The sequence below is a fragment of the Chamaea fasciata genome, unplaced genomic scaffold, assembly GCF_029207755.1.
Source record: "Chamaea fasciata isolate MVZ Bird 193981 ecotype frontalis unplaced genomic scaffold, bChaFas1.0.hap1 SCAF_1, whole genome shotgun sequence".
In the NCBI taxonomy this organism is placed as follows: domain Eukaryota; kingdom Metazoa; phylum Chordata; class Aves; order Passeriformes; family Sylviidae; genus Chamaea; species Chamaea fasciata.
In genome coordinates this window covers 65,376,044-65,399,871 of record NW_027094086.1, presented here as the reverse complement: position 1 = coordinate 65,399,871, position 23,828 = coordinate 65,376,044, and the positions used below count along the sequence as shown (strand labels likewise).

Below are 23,828 nucleotides of genomic sequence, written 5' to 3'. Positions count from 1 at the left end.
CCTACCAAAGTTTAATAAATAAGCTAATAGCATGGGGGAAGAGGTGGTGTCATTCTGATCCATTGGAAAGAGCGTGTAGAGGTCAGTCTTATGTGTATGATGCCAGGTACCAAAATAAGCAGCATGCTCTCATGCTCGTGGGCAAACTGGGTGTGGTGCATTATCGCAGGGCATGGCATACCACTTTGTGCAGGCATAGCAAGCAGGAAGGGCACTGGGGCAATGCAGCTCAAGCAGCCAGTTTAGGTGGTGGCCATTGCCCTTGCCAAGAGAGCTCAGGTATGGTGTCCACTTGAAGGGGAGTCAAGTCATTTACACTCGCCAAAAAGGATGCAGTGACCCAGGCAAAGCTCCCCAAAAAATATGGATCCGTTCAGGTTTCAGGCTGCGGGGAGTACCTGAGCCTTTCACTGGACTGTAGCAGAGAGATCTGTTGGATCAAATGTGACCAGGTGGATGACTTGCTCAGCCTGGTATCAGTTACAATATGAAGTAGAAAGGTAAAGGAATATTACAGAATCAAAAAGCAAGATAGACTGGTGTAATCAAGCTCTGGACTCCCTGAGACAGAAGCAGACATCAGAAATAATTCAAGATCAAGGAGATCCTCTATCCATCCCCCAGCAAGGAGAAGGTAGAAGTTGTAAAGAAAGGAGTGCATGGAGGGTAGTCCATGTTGACTTTGGGTGGCAAGTGAAATCCTTTGCCCACCTCATTCCCTAGGTACCTTGGCACAAAATACATGAGGCTTTGTGGATAGAAGGCCAGCCAAAGGATGAAGAGGATGAAGGTCCAGTCATACCAGAGAGGTCACCACAATCAGAAAGGTTAACCCACCTCACTACAACCACTTCCAAGAGTAAGAAGAGGTGGGTAATATTTGCAGGCGATTCCATCCTAAGGGGAACAGAGGGAATATGTTGACCATGCCAAACCCACAGGGAGGTCTGCTGCTTCCCTGGGACTGGGGTTAAGGACACCACAAGGAAGCTTTGAGCCTGGTGCAGCCCTCAGACTTACTACCCATTACTGCTCTGCCATGTAGAGGACAACGAAGTGGCAAAACATAGTCAAAGAATGATCAAAAAGGACTTCAGGGCCTTGGGACTGTTGCTAAGGGAATCTGGGACACAAGTTATTTTCTCCTCTATACTTCCAGTTGGAGACAGTGACATTGGAAACAACAGATGGTGTGAGTCTACTAACCCATGGCTGCACAGCTGTTGCCACTACCAAAAGGTTTTGACAATGGAACGGCCTACTCAGCACTGGGCATGCTGGCATCAGACAAAACCCACCCTTCTCAGTGAGGGAGCAGAGTCTTTGCTCCTCAACTAGTGGGGCTCATTAGCAGAGCTTTAAACTTAGATGTGATGGGAGAGGAGAAATGTACCAGGCTTATCCCTGGCAAGCTCTGGGATGGTATGCAAATGTTAGAAGGACAGGGTGTTAGCAAGGCCAGTTTGGATGGGGCTCTGAGCAACCTGGTCTAATGAAAGTTGTCCCTGCCCATGGCGGGAGGATTGGAACTGCATGACCTTTAAGGTACCCCCCAAGCAAGCCCTTCTTGATTCTATTACTTGCTTTCTAAAATGCAATTGTAATTTCAGAAATCATTGAAATGGAATGTAATTTTGAGAACTTGTTGACTGTTTTCTGGAAGAAGTATGTTTGGTGGTGGGAGACAAATCCCATTGCATCACTTCTGGTGAGTTTGTGACACACCTGTTGAAACAGAAAAAGTGAATGGGAGTAATATAACTTTCATGGAAGTACAGTAGTCCTGGTCTGGGTGACATCCTTGGAAGGATGCAGGACATAGAGTGTTACTCAATAACAAAAAGCAATTAATTGGTGGGAGTATAGGGGCTGGAAATGCTCATCACCATCATCTAGAGACACATATTTACCAATTGGTCCTAGAAAGGACTGATGGGACAAAACCCTGTACAAGCCAAAGTATCACAAGTAATCCTTAATAGTTTAAGCAGTTTTGACAGGAAGCAGACACTTAAGTACAGCTGTGACTCTGGACTAGTGATCGCAATAGGCATTTTCTCTGATAGAGGGTAGAAGCTTTCATATTAACAGGGAACTTAAGATAACAGCTCTTTCTCTGCTGAAGGAGAAGGGATTTCCCTCCATAACTCCATCATTTGTCTACTCGAGTTCCAGCTGAACTGCTCTGCCTCAGTCAGGCACAAAAGATTTGCTCACAAGTGCACATTATTAGCCTGGTTTATGTTAATTCAAATTAATTTAAATTGTATCCAGATCTATGACAACGCTAATAATTTTAGAACAAAAATATGACAATGCATGTCATATTTCTATTAATATGTAGTTAGAAATTTAAAATTGCTGTAATTTGAATCAAACTGCAATCAAAAAGCAAACAACTCACTCAACACTACACAGTATAGGGAATGTTTATAATTTTAAAGACATGTAGGCTAGAATAATAGCATTTTAAAAGAAGCCTTTGATGACAATTGGCAAAGTGCATAAAAATTTTAACAAAACAATCAATAAACTATGAAATCATAAGACTATTCACGTTGGTGATCCTGTCTGAAGACTAGACTAAACTATTAATTTCAGTGTTGTTTCCTATTTTATTCCTTTTCAATTCAAAAGCCTGTTTTATCTTTTATTTCCTCATCCCCTTTTTAGAATTCTAACATTGCTTGTTTGTGAAATACCTTCCTTCACAAATGCAGTAAAATTTATTATTAAAACCCAAGGAACTCATGCTTCCATCGTGTTGTACAAGAGAAAATAAAGTTGCAAGGCTACACTCCTTACACAATAATAGGTGACGGGGAGATGATTTCTTAAAGGGCATAGTCTAAAGTAATTGGCATATCTGTGATCTCTGGGGACTTCCAATAATTTCAAGTACTACTGCTTGCAAATCCACACTAAATTTGAGAGTGTGCATTTAATGAAGGTTTTGACAACACATGCTCTGTGAAAAGTTCCCAAGAATGTCCATAATCTGTGAAGTGGTTATCACACCCAGGCATGACTGACAGATCTTACCATTCTGAGATGAAGCAGACAAAAGCCTAGACATCAGGGACAGTCACAGAATCCCAAATTGACTGAAAAAATAAATATATATATTTCAATTTATGTGTGATAATATTATTTTAAAAATCTACTGATTGGCCTGAAATTTACTTTCTAACTTACATTGATAAAACAAGCATCAGCACATACCAATAGCAAGGACAGGTAGACTGGCATCATGCCTCTTTCAGACATATGACTAACATGCACCCTTCATTTGATGCTTGGTGATTAAGAAAGAATTTTTTTATTGGGAAGGGAAGGGAAGGGAAGGGAAGGGAAGGGAAGGGAAGGGAAGGGAAGGGAAGGGAAGGGAAGGGAAGGGAAGGGAAGGGAAGGGAAGGGAAGGGAAGGGAAGGGAAGGGAAGGGAAGGGAAGGGAAGGGAAGGGAAGGGAAGGGAAGGGTTAGGGTTAGGGTTAGGGTTAGGGTTAGGAAGGGAAGGGAAGGGAAGGGAATATTTCATTTGGAAGGGACCTACAATGACCAAGTAGTCTAACTGCCTGAGCAGTTGAGGGATGACCAAAAGTTAAAGCCCATTATTAAATACTGACAGGCTTGGAGCATGGCCCACCCCTACTGGAAGCCTGTTCCAGTGTTTGACCATGCTCTCAGTAAAGAAATTATTCCTGTTTTCCAGTCTAAACCTCCCTTGTCACAGTTTTGAACCACTCCCATGTGTCCAGTCACTGGGTACCCAGGAGAAGAGCTGAGCACCTCCCTCCCTGTATTCCTTCCTGTATCGGAAGCTGTAGAGACCAATGGGGTTTCCCCTCAGCCTTCTTTTCTCCAAACTAAACAAACCTGAAATCCTCAGCTGCTCCTCGCAGGACGTGTTCCAGCTCCTTCACCAGCTTTGTTGCCCTCCTCTGGATGCATTTCAGGACCTTTGCATCCTTCCTGAAAGGTGGAGCCCAGAATTACACACAGTCAAGGTGAGACTGCACCAAAGGTTCACCGCATATTGGCTGCAGCATGGCTTTGAGGGAACAGTACTAGCAGCAGCGAGATCTGCAGACATCTACCACAGGCTGAATGGAAGCAAGGTGCTTTGTGGATGGGTCTACCCTGCAGAAGATAAAATTTCTGCTAATGGGTACTACTGACTGACAAGGGGTCATTGGTGGCCTGGTTCATATCTCTCAGCAGTAAAAGAACATCAAATACAGTACCCAAACTGAAGTTTTCATCTCTCTACTTTGCTGCTCTGTCAGCATACAAGATTTGTGTGTTTCATAATGAACAAAACAGAGTCTGTCTTCCTCTGGACAGCATGAATGAAAACCAGAGGAAAGCCCCCTGGCATTAACTGTTTGCAGCAACAGCGACACTCTGAAGCAATATAATGATCTATGAGGAAGGATTTTGTGTCAATTTAGATGTTCTGTTTTGTTCTCTCAATAACCTTTCTGACTACCTTTGGTTTATTTGAGCAATTTAGATAATTATCGCTAATGCAGATATACTGTCTTCTGGAAAAAAGAATTTCTACAGGAGCTCTGTAGATAATAAAAAAAATCCCTGATTTTAACCCTTGTCATCATTTCCATCCACTTAAATATACGTTTAAGCTGTAAAACTGTTTCCCAGCATGCAAAAGACTTGAGTGCCAAGTTATGCTTGCAAATCAGACATTAAATATGCAGATCCTGTGACATGGAAACTGAAACGTACATTTTACAAAGATACGCTGGCATTTGAACATTTTGTATTTAGGTGTTCCTGAACACCACCAGTGTGTGTGCTTTTCATCATTCAGCTATAAAGCCATTCATCAAAAGGGGGCTTTGGTTTTGTTATGGTTTTGGGTTTGTGTTTAATAGGAATAAAAAATAATAGCTCTGCGCAAATTTGGGAAAGTCAATAGGGACACAGAGCTATAATTGACAGTAAGTACTACCCTGATATTGCTGGGCACAGAGCAGCTAAGGCAACTGGCAATGGTCAGAGCCTCGCACTGCATATTGAATGGACCTGTGGTTTACAGTAAACTGATGCTTTTGTTACAGTGCAAGATGATTCATAAATATTAAAAACCAATGTGAGTTCATGTAAATACATGCTGAGATGCAGTTTCTTGAAAATGAACTGAAATTTAAGAAAATATTTACTAGCATAATGTATAAAACATTACCCTCACTTTAATGTGTGTTTCCTCAACTTAATTTTTGTAGAAATCAAGACCCAAATAGCACAAAGTTTATTTCCAATGCCTTTACTCCCCTTAGTGAGGCTGCAAATAATTTTGTATACATTTGGTTTTTTAAAAAAGGGAGACATGATCCAGACCCTGTAAACTCTTGGGTTCATCCTTTATACTGCTGAACAATTTGGTTCAAAAATAAATGGGAGAAGAAATGGGAACAAATTGAGCCTGTAACAGACAAAAGAGGATCTTCTTCCTCTGATTCCTGTGAGAAGCTCACTTAAGGAACTACAGGCTCTTATCTTATTTCTGCTTCATATGAGAGATTTGGAAAGTTCATTATTCTTCCAGTTCCTCCTCCTTGTAAACCCAGAACAAGCACTTTTATCTGGAGGAAAAGAAGGAGTTAAAATACAGAATAACAAAACTTCTGTTTCATTCTGAGGATGTATTTTTTCTATTTAATTTAGCAATGAAGTTCTGGTTCTAAGCAAGACTTGGGTTCAAAATATTTTACCTCCTCCTCCATTTCAGCTAGTAGTGAGTGGTAAGCCAGAGCACAGAGATAACTAGTGTATCCCTGAGAGCTCCTGTGGGAGTGCTCCAAAGGCACCTGTGATGCCAGAGCCACAATGAATGGCAAGTAAAACTAGGCACTCCACATTCCCTGCCCTACTACACTGATGGTTTGGCACCACACTGTTTGGCCACCACGACCTGCTCATCAAGGCTGCCTACAGACCCCCATCGGCAGCTGGTTCACGTAACATCCTCTCTGTGGGTACCCAGGACAGGGTTTAGGAGCAACCATTCCATACCCCAGTACCACCACAACACTCATTCCAGCTACCTTTATCTGCTGCCAGCTATCAACAGCCGACACTAGTGTGAGTGTCTTTCTCAGCACCAGGTTATATCCTGGAATATAAACCCTTTTACTATTTACTACATCTATTTACTATATGTACTTATGAAGTAAGTATGCACACTTACAGAGTTTGCATACTGGAGCGTATCTTTCTACTATTTACTATATGTGCTTATCTCAGCGTAACAGTGGTGCTGAAGCACAGCTTGTGTATCAGTTGCAGGTTATGGATCCAACAGCTTGGTCTGCATTTGCTCTCATCATTTATGGGACAATGCCAATGCAAAATCACAAGTCATAAACAGACATATTACTTGCAGTTGCTAATAGTGCTGTAGGTAGAACTAAAGCACTTTTTAAAGCTCATTCATTTATCTTCACTTAAGTTCCCCATTTTTTCTTTTTAGTTTTTTACTTCTTTCAGTCTAAGCAATGAAACGTAAAAAGCTGTCCAAAATTTTTTATATTTGCCTGCTTAAAAACAACTTCTACGGAATTTATTTTTAGTTACAAAGTACTCCTGAGAGTGTCAAGTCGGGTAAAATGCTTCCTTCAGTAACATGTAAAGGTTTGCTGGATTTTGTCAGCTGTTTGAGATAAATGTGTCCCGCCGACGGCCCTCATCAGCAAAATGACGCGGGTGGCGTCGTCCATTTGGACCAGGAAAGATCATCCACTGGCGCCGCTCTCCGTGAGCCACGCTTCTGTGTCGAAGGCACGGCTGAACGCGGTTTTACTACTTTCGATACGAATAAGTGCAGTTCTCAGCCTCCCGGCTTGTTACCGATGCTTTCCCCAACGACACCGAGCGACGTTGATGTGCCGCTGATAAGCAGCGTTCAGCTGTCAAAACGCCGGCTGCCTTTCAGTACGCCCAACTTTCGCCTCCCAGCCCTGAGCTCCCTTTCCCCGCCGGGTGCCGCGGGACGTGCGGGCGGCAGGAGCGGCGCCCCGCAGCCCTCAGGGCGAGCCCGGGTCCCGCACGGACACCGCGGGCGGGGACCGCGGTTCCCCCGGCCCCGCACGGACACTTCTCCCCGCTCGGCTCCGCGGCAGCCCCGGCCGGGCTGGCGGCGCACAGGGCCGCGGTGAGCCCACGCCCCGCCGCCGTCCCGGCCGGCCCGGAACCCGCCCGCGCCCCGGCCCTCAGCGCTGGCGGCGGGGGGCGCCCGCGGGCGGCGGCGGCGGGAGCGCGGGCGCGGGGGTGGCCGAGGAGCGGCGGCGGCGTGAACGCGGCTGCAGAGCCCCAGCCAGCCGCGGGAGCGGGAGCGCCGCGCCCGCCGCAGCCGCCGGAGCCGGGCGAGGAGGGAGCGCGGCCGCCCGGAGCCGCCGGGAGCAGGCTCGGGCCGCAGCAGCCCCGCGGGGAGGCAGCGAGGGGCCCCTCGCCGAAAGCGCGAACACCCCCCACACCCCCGCCCCGCCGCCTCCGCCCGCCCCCAGCGAAGAGAAACAAAACACAACCCCGGCACCGCCACGCTCTCCCTCCTTCTCCTCTCGGCATTTCGTGTTTTGGTTTTTTTTTTTTTTTTCTTTTAACATTTATTTTTTTCTTTTATTTTTTTTTCTTGGGGATTCTCTTCTCTCCTGCCAGACTGACTTACACGTTCTTGATAATTCCTCTTCCCCTCATTTTTTTATACTCTTCTCCCTGCTTCCAAACCCTGTGTCTGTGTGTTTCAATACTATCACAACCTCTGCTAAAAATAGATCTTTTTATACCCTTCCTCCTCTCTGACCCCATCCAACACCCCCTGTTAAGGTGAGTTGTGTCTTTTCATCACTTTTTTCCTTGTGTGTTGGTTTTTTGTTTTGGTTTTTTGTTTGTTTGTTTTGGTTAGCTTTTTTGGTATTTTGGTTTTGGTTGTTGATTTTTTTTTTCTCCCCCCCCCCCCCCCATTTAGGGCAGGTTTTAGGGAGGAGGGGATGTGGAGGAGAGAATTTCATGGGGAGTCAGGCAGAGCTTTATTTTGCCTTCTGCAGCCTCAGCATCACTCCGGACTGCTCCGTTTATCCCAAGGATGTAGCTGGCTGATGAAAGTGGGGAACTACTCTTCCTTAGCGCTGCATGCTTGGGAGCCACAGCAACAGCAGGAAAAAAAAAAAACAAGCTTCTGTTTTTTCCTTCGTCCTACCCCCCACTCCCTTCCTCATTCCCTCCTCCTTTCTGCGTCGTTTGTTTTTTTTTTTATTTTTTTTATTTTTTTAATATTTTGGTGGGATGTTTGGTTGGGATTTGGTGGTGGGTGGGTGGGTTTTTTTTGGTTTGTTGTTTTGGTTTGTGGTTTTGGGATTTTTTTTTAATATGTGTATGCTTGGTTTCTGTTTTTAAGCAATACACAGGGGACTTGGAATGATTTGCATGTAGTGCCAGGGGAGCTGTGCGTGTGTGCACGTGTGTCTCGAGAGTTAGTGTGTGTGTGTGTGTGTGCATATGTGCGTGTGCAAAGTGCATTTGTATTTCTTGTTCCTGGGATGATGGGTGTTAAAGCTTCCAAACAGTCCCTGAACATAGAGCAAGGAGCATAGCAGAGGCTGCTGGGGGAGAAACCAGTCAGGGATGCAGGAAGGCAACAGAGCTCTCCACAGAGTTCAGTCCCTCGTGCTCGGGAACATATTTCCATAGATCATTACTGGCACCTTCAAGGTGATGGCTCCCACTCCTCTCCTGGCTTCTCAGGGGTGCAGAAAAAGAAAACTTTAGAGCTAATGTGAAGGGACAGCATTTCTGTTCTCCAGCAGCCTGAGACAATGTTATTCCAGGCGTGAGTGGGGAAGATAGAGCTGTGATCCAGATCCAGAGTAAAAAGATAATTTGCTGTTACATATTAGTGTTCAGTAAGAAAAAGAGACATGAAACATTATCAGTTTGGCCAGCCTGCAGAAGCATTGGAGTCTGGCTTACTTCCCAATTCCAAAGTTGTTTTAGACTGTTTTTCATTCTTCAGAAAACTGTGCCTATTGATGGCAGAAATGTGTTTTTACGGTAAAACAGTCTATTATAAACCTGCTGGGGAACGTTTTATTATTCAGAGGCAATCAAGTAATTTATATGTTTCATGGATTTCCCCCAAGTCTTTTAGTGTGCCTTCCATTATGTATTTTACCTATGTGTGTGAAGCGGGGTAATACAGATTTTAGTTGCATTTTAACAAGGTGTTAAGGCATAACTTGCAGGGTGCCATTTGCAAAGTGTCACTTAATATAATGCAAAATAACAGCCTCTAGCTCTTTTTCATGGATTTTTCACATCTCCCTTGTTTGTTTCAAAACAAGTGGTGATTTTGCTTAAGAACTTTTAAGGAAAACTGCCTTCACAATGGTACACAGTTTCAGATGTTTGCTCAAAAGTATTACACTTGGTCTGGCTGTGAGACTTGAAATTACTTATAAAATCTAGGTAATCCAAAGTACATGAAAGAGCACTTTGTATACATGGTTTTCTAACAGGTTGAATCATTTTTGTATTTAAAAGTTTACAAATGAGCTAGAATGGTTGTTTTAATCTGTGTTTGGAGGCCCTCATGGATACAGGAACATTAATGTTTCCTGTCTAGTTAATGTAATTCCAGAATATCCTGTCTTTCCACATGCTGCATAGATAACACTCAGCAAAAATGAGCATTCATGGAAGTAGTCTTTTGCTATCAATGGTCATTTCATCATTTCTTGTTAGCCTAAATTAAAATATTTTACACAAGTTTGCCTTGGAATTTTTTTTTTTCTCCCGTGGCTGGCTGACTGTGAAAGTTGGAAGCATGCTTTGAGTGAGATGTGACATTCCTAATGCTTGATAGCTGTGAGGGGAGAGACACCTGATGTGCTGTGTTCATCATCCTTGAAGGGATGCAGGGTAAGAAAAACAGTTGGAAAATGAGTGCAGTGCACTGGCAGTTTAGATAAATAAATATGGGTGATGCATGTTAGCTTGTCAGCTGCTGTTTTGCTGAACCTTGACTGCTGGCTAAACATATTTTCTTGATAAGCACAGCGATGTGTTACAGTTTTCCTGATTTGATAGAGTTTGCTGTTAAAATCACATGTAGCAGAGAACAGCAGTTGTTCTGTAGATAAAAATCATGCCACCTTGTTTTAATCCACAGAAGGCTGAAATATCCACTATTCCTCCTGAAGTCACCAGGAGTTACTTGTGATCAGCAGTCTTCATGATTTTTTGCCTCGACATGTCAGGATTTAGGATATTTTCAAAGGATGCTATTGACAGCAGATCTCGTTTTGTTTCGATTTTACTTTGAGTGCATACTGTATGTTTACAGGTAGATATTGTCTTTTACCACAGCAACACTAAAATGTGTCAGAAAATGGAAAACCCTTAACATTGTTTTTCTCATGAGCTTTTAAAGGGAATTTTCCTAGTGTCCTTTAACTGTTTCCGGAAAAACCATGCTCACTTCACAAATCTACACACTAAGAACCTTAAGTTGGTTGCTTAGCTGCTGGTGAAAAAAAAAAAAAGGATAGAATGTTTGTACACAAAAAGAGCAAGTCATGTGTTTGGGGTTTTTTTATGACAGCTGAAAGACAGGAGTGCTTTTAGCTGGATATGAAAGTGTTGAAGTAAGGTTAATGTGGAGTTTGATCTGGGGGTTGTTCCCACTGGCATGAGTGACAGCACACCTACACTTAGTTTATTCTGTAATGTACTAACCTAGATTAAACATCTCTAACTTATATTTTAAGATTTGGATATGACATCAGACCTTGGATTTACTAACTTCTAAGCCTTTTTTGTTTGTTTGTTTTGTCTTTGATACAAGCCTTTTAAAGCTATGAACTGCTATAAACAAAGTAATGGAGTGTTCAGAAGTCACTCCAACTTTGTAGACCTTATTGCTCTGAAAGTAAGGTGGGATTTCTCTCTACTGCTAACCAACTGAAATTATTTTCTTGTATTATTGCATCTCATTATCCTGAAATATCAGTCTAAAATGCTTTGTCAAAGGAATTTTTATTCTGTGGATGTGGTGGTTCCACAAAAGAAGAACATGTATATTTTGCCTTGTCCTAAATTACAACTACTCATCATGTTCAGTGACATTTTGTTGCTGTTTCATTTGGATATACTTATCAAGGAGAGTGTATTGAGGATGGATTTTCTTAGATTTTTAACAACGTAAATGAAAGCTATCACAGGGCTGCCTGGTAGTTTTGGGGATGGGGAGCAGTGATTTTATCTGTATCCATGTAGAATGCAATCACAATATACATTAAAAATCAGTTGCATCTGAAAAAATTATTCTACTTTTCTCTTTAGATACCTCTTTCCTTACTAGTTTGAAAAGGTACTATATGTGTGTGTGTTTTCATCCAAGTGTATTTGTAATTTTAAGATGTTTGGATGAATGATAACTTATGCAAAGATGACTATTTATTTGCATTTTTCTGCTGGAAATACAGTTTTTATAATAAAATAGATATTTTTCTTCGGCTGTACTTGCTTACGCATAGAAGAAAATTTGTATTTTCCTCCTGGGAAATGTGTTACTCTGAAGAGCCAGATGCTGAACAGATCTGCAAGCAGTTCCCTTCGCAGTCTTGGTGCATGTGGATGAGTGCCAGAGGTAACAAGTGCTCAGGCATGGCAGAGAAAGGAAGAGGGTGGCTCTCTGGAAAGCAGGGGGTCCAATGATGTGGTGCTGCAGTGGCTGAGTTACTCCGGGCTAAGAGAGCAAAGGGCTCCCTCACCCTTACCAGTATTAAACTCCTCTGTCTTGTGGTTTGCAGTCATCAGTCTTCTTGGTTTTCCCTTTATTAGATAGGGAAGACTTAATTACAGTCTGGTAGTGCTAACACAGCTCTCTGATGACAACTGTTTGTAGGAGGTCAAGTGGAAAGTAAATCTGGAGAGGGGTCTCCAGCTACAGCATTTCTTCTTTGCAGCATGTTTTTATTTGCTCCAATTTTCCCTGGATTTGCATCCAGCTATTTTATCCTACTTGCCAGCATAGGCTGGAGATTGTTTTGTGTGCCGAAAGTGTTTGTTGGAAAGGGAAAAGAATATTATCATTAACTTTGGGCAACACAGTGTAACTGCTCCACCAATTCCAAGCAAATGCAACCAGATGCAATGGAGCTAAAATGTTCAGAATTTGCTTGATATAAATATGAGGTTTCATGTCTTGTGAGTTGAGACACATTTTTAAACATAATTCAAAGGGAATGAGTTTTTCGGAATGAGTTTCACTGTAAATCCCAGTGATCACTCATGTCCCATAGAATCTGCTAGGAGCAGCCCAGGTAAAATTGGGGTGAGGAAGTTTCTCCTATTCAATCCACTGCTGCAACTCCATGCTGGTAGATGGGTACCTGTTCCAGTACTGCCATTGTATCAGTAACAAAACTTAAATTTTGTTTATGGGGCAATATACATAATGCCCTATTGATTTCTGCTAGTGGACATGGCTTTTAACAAGGAATATGAATCCAATAATTTGGATTATGGATCCTGCAACGTCTGACTTTGTCATCTATACTTGAGATATATTTAGATGCTGTGGACACTTAATCCAAGGAAGCAAAATGCTTGTCTTCTCTGAATGACAGATAAAATACTTAATTTGTTCATTCAGTTGGCCTTTCAAGGTATGGCTGGCTCAGGACTATATCTTTCTTGATTACAATTTGGCTGTTGTTTACTTAAAAGTAGTTGCAGAAGGATTTATTAATAATAATTTTTGACAGGCTCATTTGTATGCATTTTAAAAAATAGTTTTATAGCAAGGTTTTAGGGCCAACCCAGAAGTTTGAAGTCTTAGTCATCTTAATAACTAGTAGTTAACATAAAATTTCATTAATATAAGTGACACCAGCAGGATGGGGCAGAGAGTCCAAATAAGAAAAGAAAAAACTCATGGGTTGAGACAAAGACAGTTTAACAGATAAAGCACAAGTCACACAAGCAAAATGTAGAAATTTTTCATCACTTCCTGTGGGCAGGCAGGTGTTCAGTCATGCTCAGGAAAGCCTGGCTCTGTCTCCTGTAACAGTGACTTGGGAAGACAGACACCATCTTTCCCCCCATTACCCCACGCCATCCCTCCCCTTCTTCCCCCAGCTCTATATGCTCCACATGGTGCCACATGCTAAGGAATATCCCTTGGATCAGCTGGGGTCAGCTGTCCCTGCTGTGTCCTCTCCCAGCTTCTTGTGCACCCCCATTCTCCTTGCTGGGGAAGCACGAAAGGCCTCGACACTGTGCAAGCACTGATCAGCAGTAATGAAAATATCCCTGTGTTATCAACACTTTTTCCAGGAAAAATCCAAACCTTAGCCCCATACTGGCTCCTGTGAAGAAAATTAGGTCTATCCCGGTTAAAACCAGCACATGTATATAGTGGCGTGGTCTGTTTCAAACATACTGGCACTTTGCATACAACAGTATCTTTTATCATGAGGCATCTGGAGCTCCCATAAAGATTTTTTAATCTGCAATCAAAGTTGGAAAATTTTATGCAAATCAAAGTGGTGGAGTTCTTTGAGCTCCTGTAGAATAAAGCACCATGACTCTGTGCTTCTCTTACCAGTCATACAATTGCCATTCTTTCACCTGGTGAATTCAGTATAAAACATCTGCAAGTCAACCTTCGCAATTTCAGGCAGTATCTTCAGGTCACGATGGCTGCCTCAGTAACCTTGAGTATACCAATATTCAAAGACAACATGGTGAAATGCAGGGAACATGAACTGGGAAGGAAATAGGATCCTGATGTGGGCTTAGAAAACCCCTCAGGATAAACAAAAAAGCCTGTCTTTCTGAAGGAGAAGACAAGTACCTGGCCATGATGTACTTGATGTACTTCCAAGCTTCTTTGGACTTTCTTGCCGGACAAAATTAGAGTGGTGATCAGCAGTGCAGAAACCTAATGAAATTTTGTAGAATCACAGAACCATAGAATAACTTGGGATTGAACAAGATGCTAAAGATCATCTGATTCCAAACCCTGTGATGGCCACCTTCCAGGGACACCTCAGAATAGATCAGGCTTCAAATTCGTATAACCCAGCTGAGGCTGTAACAGGAACAGAAATGTAGAACTTAGCAAATGTAAATACTTGTATTTAAATAAGAATGTGAATAGTTCTTTCTCGTGTTGTGATATCAGTGGAGAACTGTGTTCTGTTTCATTTGTGTGCCTTTTGAAAAGGTTTATACATTTTGCCTTATAGTATTGAATGGGGAACGACTTGGGTGATAAAAGTATGGAAATTCAAAGTTAAGGCTTAGCTTTCACTTAACCATTACAGATGCAGCATCCATGTCTCAGGAGTTCTCATGGCAGGTCTTAGAAACATCTCCTAAAGTGGCACTGAATGTGGGGTTTGTGCAATGCTGTTCCTAACTGTAAAATGGGATAGCGGAGCTATGGCTAAATTCAGCAATTCCTATTCGTGTTAAATAATTTCTTGACTTCAGTAGGATTTCTTGCCTAAGTGAGAGACTCCAAACAGGCTCGTAGAACACTGACAACAGGGAAGGTGTGAAGTATCTATTATTATTACTTCAGAGAGTCTTGTCTTCTTTGAGATGGCTCGTGTTTCAGGCAGTCTGCATAACTAAACCAAAATTCCTTGGCACTTTCATTTGATTTCTGCAACACGACACTGCTTGATTCCATCACAGGATGAAATAAATTGAGAGTTCTTTATAAAATCTGAGGTCTAAATAAAGCATATGCTAAGTATAGGAATATTTAAAATACAATAATTCTGTATGATACAAAAATATAGTCTTTTAGCTGTATGTTTCTTCTTGTCCATCTACATGCAAGAAATTATTTTGTCTGTATTTGGATTTTCACCTAATATAAAAGTATTTTATGAATTCTAGAAGCAGGTAGATACTTCATTGGTTACTCTGTACATGTCGGAGATGAGACGCACTGGTGAGGCACTGGAGCGGGTTATGCATAGAAGTTGTGGATGCCCCATCCTTGGAAGTGTTTGAAGCCAGGTTGGATGGGGCTTTGAGCAACCTGATCTACTAAAAGGCATCCCTGCCCATGGCAGGGGATTAGAACTATATGATCTTAAAGTTGCTTTCTAACCCCAACCATTCTGTGTTTCCGTGTCACAGATGTCCACTAATTACTCATCTCAGCAACCCCCAACCCTGGGTTTTGTAGCACACAGGCAAAATTTTAAGCAGCAGTAATAGTAAAATAAAAGACCAGGAATTAATTTTCCTTCTCTTTTTTTAATAGTTAGCTTTCAGTGGTAGTGTGGGGTAGAGACTAGAAAAGAATTGTAAATGTGACTGTTCCTAGCCACCAGCTTAGTTTTAAAATTGTGTTTTGAGTGGGGATAGGTGCCTGTGTTAGCATTTGGGATTGGCAGAATTCTCTTGCCTGGCAATGTGGAAGAATCTGGGAAGAGGAGGATTTTGATTCTTTCAAATCTGAAGGTGAAATCTGCAGTGCCATATGGATGATATCAGATCCTTCAGTCCTGTGAGATCTTTCCAGTATGTATTGCAAAGGCAAACTCATGCTTGATCTTCAAGGCTGAAATCTTGAAAGCATCTTCTAAATTTGCACTCTCATGCAGATTTTGCTTGTTTGTGACACCTACAAGTGCAGCCTAGAGGTGTAAGCAATGTAAGGCAGAATCAGAGATAGTAGAATATATGGAATCAGGGAAACAATTAATAAAAGGGTAACAAAGTACCTGCAGATGCAAAAATTAAAAAAAAAAAAAGTGTGAGCGAGTCCTTAAGAGAGGATGGAAGAGGGAAAAACATTGCTCTGGGATGGGATTAATAAGATTTAACAGAATGTGAGATAAAAAAGCCACATAACAAATGTCAGAGATTGGAGACTGGTTTGGAAGAAAGCACAACTAACGTTAGAAGGCAAAATGGCAGGCTTAAAAGGGAGCTGTACACTGTCAGTTTCAAGTATAGTTTCAAGATCAGCTTAAGTTGGTTTAAATTCAGCTGCTTCTGCAGAGGGAGTCCTGCACAATCTTCCATCTTTCCTCTGAACAGTGTGCTGCAACTGGTAATATAAAAAAATAAAAATTTATCCCAATCAGATCCTTGATCCATCTGACTAACTGCTCAGATTAACACTACAGCTGCCTCAAGGCGAAGTGGAGGGGAGGTGTAGGAAATGGCAGCATAAGATTGACTTAGGCTGATGATAGATCTGTACCCTTGGTCTGAAAGCCCTGATGAGATTCTGAGTTACAAATTATTTAGAAGAGAGAGTGACTAGGAAGACATGGAGTGGTAACACAATGGAAGGAAGAAGCCACCTGGGACAGTACTTTGAGTGAGCAGTTAAAATGGCTGCATGCAAAGAAGATCAGATGCTAAAAACAACTAAGAGGCAAAATCAAGCCTTTAAAAGTCACAAAAAGGAAGTATTTATGTTGTCTTTGCATTTAATTCAGTATCCATGGACACACCTGCTGATGCAGTCTTTAATTACATGATCAGTTGGGCATTTTTCCTACTCCTCACAAGCGGTGACCCTGTCGCTCATGACCCCAGTTGAGCAGAGCAGTGCCTGTGAGCTGGGGCTTGTTTCACCTACTTGTGTGATGAATGATAAAGTCCAGTGCTCAGCAGTCCTGCTGGAAGCTTCAGGCTTTCATCTCACATCCTTCATGTGCATCTCTATCATTGGCCCCCAGCATATTCCATACTGACTTTTTATGAACCCAGTGTTTATGGCTCCCAAACAAAACATTTTTCTTCCCCTTTCGTCTCAGAGCTGCACCTGCAGTGTGCCATACATGTGCAGGATGTTTTAAGCTTACTTTTAAATGGTAGTGCATGATTCAAGTTTCTATTGGAATAAGAAGAAACTATATAAAAGAATAAAAGTGAATTCAGAATAAAATGTCTTCAGAGAAAAGGAGGCAAAGATCAGAATATGTTTTGTAATGAATGAAATATAAAGCTCCTAGGTCTAATTGGTTATCTTTTTAATGATTTATTTTAAAATATTAAATGGTGAAATTAGATTGTGCAGAAATACACAGACACATGCTAAACCACATTATGGATTCCATTCTTTAAAAGAGAGGGTTGAAGAAAAGCAGTTTACCCAGCCCTGTGAGAGATAAGATGCAGGCAGATGATGTCATGCTGTCTAGACTGGAATAAAAAATGTATGTTAAAAAAAAATCTTAGCTAACTTATTTAAATAAAATATTTTGAAAGTCTAAGAAATCATAAATGCTAGCTGATGATCTTAGATTTTGCTTTGATCATGTTCTATGGGTTCTGGTGTCTTTTCATAACATTTTTTAAAAACTTTATTTTCTCCTTTTAAACATACCTATAGAGAATTGCATGCTCATAAGAAGATATGACTGATTCTTCTGGGTTATCTAGTTCAGTCCCTTGCTTTTGCAGCCAAGATGTCATACAATCCCTTTCATGTACTGATCAAACTCCTTCTTACAACTATATAGGGATTTTTTTTTTTTTTACTTCCCATACTCCGTTTGGAGGCTGTTCCAGTTTTCTGGTTTCTTTTCCCCTTAAATATGTTCATGGCCTGCTTTTATTACTTTGTCTTTGGACTACTTGAGCTGTTGTACTTGAGCTTCAGTGTAAGATGGTTACTGATTCAGTGTGGAGCAGTCCTGCTCACTGCTAGACTTAAAAAGCAAAGTTTTTGCTGGACAGAGGCCAGCTCTAGTGATGACTCCTAAATTCTTTTGGAGGGTAGACGATGGTGTAGAGTTAGGCACAATAGGTTTCTGGTCATGCCCCACATTTATGGATGACTAACCTTCAACCAGACTTCACTATTGACCTTCAGAGTGTAAATGATATGTCAAGAGCCTTACCCACACATCTCTTTTGGGAGGTTTGATCTTCCAGTGCATAGTGCTCCACAGGGTTTTTGCAGACTCATTTTCATTTGGCTTAGTTCTGCTTTCTCCCTATAAATAGTTCAAGTAAGACAGAAAGAATCTTTGTTTATAGTTTGAAAAAAAGTCCTCTTTCCCCTTTGGATTAAATTTCAGTTGGTGAGAGTTGAGTTCTTAACAATTGCACAGATGCAATATTCTTAGCATTAGTCTTTCAAATAGGAGGTAGCCATTATGCTCTAAGCAAAGTTATTTTCATATCAGACTATCTAATACTCTTAATCAAGAATGCATTGGATTTCATGTGGCTTTGGCACTCTGTTACAGATAAGTACTTCTTTTGGGAAGCCAGAAATTACTAACTTTTGATTCTAAGCACATTTTCTGGTTTTAAAATCACTGGTAAAGGGAACATGTACTTTTTATTTGTGATCCTTGAAGTATAATGTAAATAGAGGACAGGAAATTCAAGTGGCTGGCATTTTTATGTTTCAAGAATTTATTTCAAATAGCTTTCAAAAAGCTGCGGGTACCAATGCCGGCATACCCTCACCCTGAGTACTGTGTGCAGTTCTGGACCCTGCAATTTAAGAAAAATGTGAAGGTTCTTGAATGTGTCCAGAGGAGAGCAACAAAGCTGGAACCTATGTCCTGTGAGGAGCATCTGAGGACTTTAGGCTTGTCTAGTTTGGAGGAGGTTGAAGGGTGACCTTTCTACAGCTTCCTAAGGAGAGAACGAGGAGGGAGGTGCTCAGCTCTTCTCCTGGATAGGACACATGGGAATGGTTTAAAACTGGACCAGCAAAGGTTCAAGACTAAGATATGAAGAAACATTACTGAGAGGATGGTCAGATATTGGGACAGGCTCCTTGTAGAGGTGATTGATGCCCCAAGCCCATCAGCGTTTAAGAGGTATTTTGACAATAATGTGTTTGAACTTCTGGTCAGTCCTGAATTGGTCAGGCAGTTGGGCTACATGATCATTTTAGGTTTCTTCCAAGTGAAATAATCTATCCCTTCACAATGTTTTCCGTTTTCTATTTCTGTTCTTTTTCAAAAACCAAGGAGTAAAGTCATGATATCGAAGCTTTATGTCATTTGCAACTTCAAAGTCATAGTCCCCTACATGTGAAATATTCTAAGCAATTTTATACGTTACTATGTTATACAGGTAGTAAGTATTTAAAGTGGAATTACTGCCTTTTTCATTTATAAAAAACTACTTCTTTGCATATTATTCGTCATTTTTCTGTTGGAAATTTAACATGGATGGATAAGATACAGTTCTACTTACCAGATGTTTTTAAATACCACAATAAGTAGCATCTACTGTGACAGTGCTATAACTGCCACAAGAAGCAGTATCTGAAACAGTAAAATTCCAGAGTGAATGAAGCAGCTGGAACTGTAACTCGTGTATCAGCTGCCCAACACCAAACACTTCTTTCAGCCTTCTCCTGGGGCCATTGACATTTGCCTTGCCTGCAGAATGACTATGCATGTTATCTGCACGGCATTAATCCATTAGTAATGAGCTGCTTTTAATCCTGGTGTAAATATCCTCTTCCTGGAAAGGGGTGTGTGTCACAGCATCAAGATTTCTGTATACCTATGTGGGCAAATAACTTCCCTCATTGGATTTGTCCCATTTAACCTAGCGGGACTGCGGTTTCGCATTTGAGTGTTTGTAGGAGTCAGCTCTGAGTCATATTTGTCCTGCAGACCTGGACATGGAAGGGATTCAAAATCCATGTAGGGGAATAGATTGTCAGCGTGTGTGTGCAAAAAGGTTGGAGCCTGGAGTCCTTAGCACTAACTCTGTTCATCAATCCAGAATGCTTATGCTGGCTTAAAAGAATGCAGCAATGCACACAGAAGTGTTGTTTATGTTGCTGTTATTAAAGAAAAACATGGAAAAGAAAACCCCACCAGCTTTTTTAAAAAATTTTTTTAATGAATTATAGATCTGGAAAAAATATAATAATTATATGTCATGGCAGTGTCTGATTTGTTTTCCTGGGTTGCTTCAGATGCTTTTTGATTTTAAATTTCTTTTTCCACGTGCTGTTGCTATGGTAAGAATCAGCACATGAGGGAGAGGTACCATAGCAAATAATGTCATTGGATATAACCTATAAGAGCTTTTCGTGGGGCAGCATAGGGCCCATAGTTTGGAGTTATTACTGAAGCCCTCTCAAAAGAGTTTTCAAACTGTGGGTGGCATCTCATTATTCAGGGATTTTTTTTACATGACCAAAGCAAATCAAGAAAGTAAATCTTTTTATCAGTAAGATTACATTAATTACAAATTAATTCTTACCTCCTTTAGAAAATATTAGGTCTTCCATAAATCAAGAGGGGAAAATAAAATAAAATAAAATTAAAAGAAAAAAAAAGAAAAGAAAAAAGCCAAAAGGAAATATGATAGGGCAATAGAGATGAAGCTAAGAAAAGCAAAATCAGAGATTTTCAGCTTTTGTGGGGAGTATGGAGGGGAAGGAGGACCAGAGGATGATGTAAACTAAGATTTTCTCGACCTGACTTTCAGTAATCGAGTCATGATAAAATTGGATGAGTACAAGAACCTGGAAATACCAGCTGTGGCCTTTAATGTCATGCCAAGCTCCTACATAGTAAAGATTGATCAAAGTAGTTGAGTACTGAAGAACAGGTGGCATCTTCAGACGGTTCCAGACCTAATTGATGCATCTTCATTACCAAGAGTACTTTGTGTACCACAGCCTGCTAAACAGAGAGCCTGTTGAAGAGAGTTTTGAATTTACTGAACAGAGGTTACCTATGTTTCAAAATGTGATGAAATAAGCTTATCACGAGATGCGACTGTACTTTTTAAATAGTAACTTTAGTTGCAGATTAATTATATGCATGAGAAGAGGTGGAGAGGGGATTAGAGACTCCAAGTTCTCTGAGTAGACGAAGACATGGGATAACAGGCAGTGGCTTTACTGGAAGGTCAGGAGGTCAAAGGGAGCCCTTATATTCAGTGTCAGAAGGGAGTGGGTTTGCCAAACAACATGTCCAACTTCAATTCCTGCAACTGAAGAAAAATCTGTGAGAGGGTTCCCTTCAAAGTTACGGCTTTTGGATATAGGAGACTCCAATCTAACCTGCCCATTTGGGAGGCAGAAACAGGGAGACTGACCAAGAGAGTTTAATCCAAATTCAATGTTTGTCACCACAAAACAGGCCTTTTTTAAAAATATAAACAGTTCCATCAATCCAGATGTTGCTCTAAACTGCCACCTAAATGCCACGTAGAAGAGTAGCTCTGTAATATTAAACCATTTAAAATAGAAAGTACAAAAATATGTTTAGTTAGAGGTTTGGTTAATTCTTCAGACTCTACAATGACTTCAGTTATTTTTTAAGCAGACACCTCCTCAGTTGCAGTCAGTGGCCTCTTGCCAAGCCAAGCATCCATTCGGAATCATGCAGACTTTGCACTTCAGTAGTGTTTTAGCAATGTGACTGGCTTGCCTTCAAATATCCTGGCTGCAATTTGCTCACAGTAACCTCATTCAGACCCATCCATGTGTTCCAAGGGTTAGCTTTCTGCTGTTTAGCTGATGTTTTGATCAGCAAACCAGATCTCACTTGCAGGATGGTTTGCAAACTCACGGAGCAGCAAAGTCTTGGTGAAGGTGCCTCCTTGGCAGCAGAGGATCTGTTTTTCTCCCGAGGAGTGCTGCTGCTTGTTTGGTCCTCCTGCCTGTAAGCGTAAGTGCTGTCATGTAGTGTGATGACAATAGAGTTCAATAACAACTGGAGTTGAGGAAGCAGGAGGATAAGCTGTCCAAAAACTTAGACTTCTTGGAAAATCCCACTCTAGCATCACTCACTAACTTACATCAATATTAAAGAGGCTTTTACACCAAAGACCTCTTTGAAAATCCTGCTAAGCGTCTGTTGTTGTCAGTCTTAGGTGTGGGTATTTCAAATCAGAGAGCAGAATTACTATTATTTTTTAGACAGCTTTTCTAAAATGCTGTTGGCAACGTGCTTCTTGCCTTCCTCCTCTCATCTCCTGTAACTCTTGTGTTCATTCACTGATATCAGCCACATCTCCCAGGAGAATGTGGAGCTCAAAATACAATGCAGTCCCTAGAAATTCTTTCAGATGTGTGCCTGTACAGATGAGGAGAGCTGCAGACTCTCTGTGTTGGGTACCAAGCCTTGACAGCTCCAGACCCACAGCACACTCCAGCTAGAGGAGTCAGACAAAGGCTGGACCTTCTTAGACAGCTAAGAGACTTGCAATCAACAAAAGTTTGTAGACTCTCTCTGTAATGCTTTTGTTCATAACCGTGACATGGTAACCACCCACATCTTTTGTGGCTAACTATGGTGTTCAGGGATGCTTGGCACTGTGCAGACCTTTGTTTTGTGCTGTAACTTCTGTTAGAATTGTGCTAATTTGCATTGTTATTACAACTTCTGCTGAGTTTTGAATAGTCATATATTTCATTAAATAGTTTATTTTAAATGCTTCTTTGAGAAGGGTGTTATTTTGAGGTTTAAAAATGTGGACGGTCTGAATGAAAAGGAATCTTCTTTCTAGTCCTGTTTTGAGGATGTCTTCTGACACATGAAACTTTCATTATCCTTTAATTATTGATAGGAAGCATTTTCTTACCAGCATAGCACTTACACACAGTGAAATCACTTTTCAGGAGAAATTACTGCAAGCAGTTTTTGGATGAGTTTCAGTTTTGCAAATTGCTTAGTTTTTTTTCCTTTGTTTTTTCTTAGTATCCCATAAATTAAGGCACAAATTATAAGCAAGATCGTTATGCTGTCATGAATCACTCAAATACTAATGGCCTAATGCACTAAGCCTTAATTAGTAATATTGTATTTTTAAAAAGACAATATTGTGAATGAAGCCTGAACATGCACTGTTTTATAACTGGTCTTCCCAGAAGATTTTAAATGGATTCCTCTTCTTAGTATGTTTTTAAATAATTGATACGGCCACTTCAAGCCCTTGGTAGGCAAACGAATTATTGGCTGCTGGTGACAAAATTTGGTTTGGGCATAATAACTTCACAGAGACATGGCACTGCATACATCTGCTGCTCTAATTAGAAAGTTTGCCTAGGGTGCTCGTATCAGAAAGAGTGGGAAAAAATAGTGCTCCACAATCTGTTGTAACAGAATGATTCCTGCAAAATGTGATTTATACAAGATTTCTACTTAACTCTTTCACTTCTGCTGGAACACACTGATACCATTTTAGCAAATTTTATACAGGCAGGACAGTACTTGCCTCACCTGAATGGGCTGCCTGCTTGTCAGATTTAGGGCCTACAAGTGCATTGTGCCATGGTGCAAAAGACCATTTTGTTGTCTTTTGTAGAACAGACCATTGCAACCATTGCTGCTCTGTCCTACAGAAGTCTGCTAAGAGGTCTTGAGTTGCTCCAACCACAGAGAATAGCCAGCAACCCTAGTGCTAAGTCACTTTATTCCAAGTAGGCTCTCGATTTATGAGTTTTTAACACAGATAGTGAAAATCAGGACTAACAGCTTAAAATGAGTTTTGGTAGCCCTGGGACAGCCATATATTTTTTGGGGGAAGCTTGTTAAGCTGGGACTAAAAGCAGTTGCTATGAGACAATGATCAAGTGCATCTTGTTTAACTGGGGAACATATAGCACTGGAAACTAAGCCCCTTCTTACTGGAGTGGTTGGAAACCATCCAGTTGAACAGTATTCTGCTCAAAAAAATAGCTGTTGTTATGGGAAGAATTAATTGGAAGCATACAAGATTAGAATTTCTTGTTGCTGACTTTCATTTATCTATTCACCGAATATTTCCTGGAAAACTATTAGTTTCAACAAATACCATGTGGGTTCCATGACAACACACAGCAGGAGTTTGG

The 23,828-nt window shown here is 41.1% G+C and overlaps 1 protein-coding gene across 1 annotated transcript in view; it reads left to right on the top strand.

Moving 5' to 3' along the window:
* The first annotated feature begins 7,568 nt into the window (after window positions 1-7,568).
* LOC136290773 (poly(rC)-binding protein 3-like) overlaps window positions 7,569-23,828 on the top strand; it is a 498,211-nt gene continuing 481,951 nt past the window's right edge. Inside the window, exon 1 of the mRNA XM_066185098.1 lies at window positions 7,569-7,843. The gene's annotated coding sequence lies outside the window, so the exon portion shown is untranslated. The remainder of the gene's footprint in view (window positions 7,844-23,828) is intronic.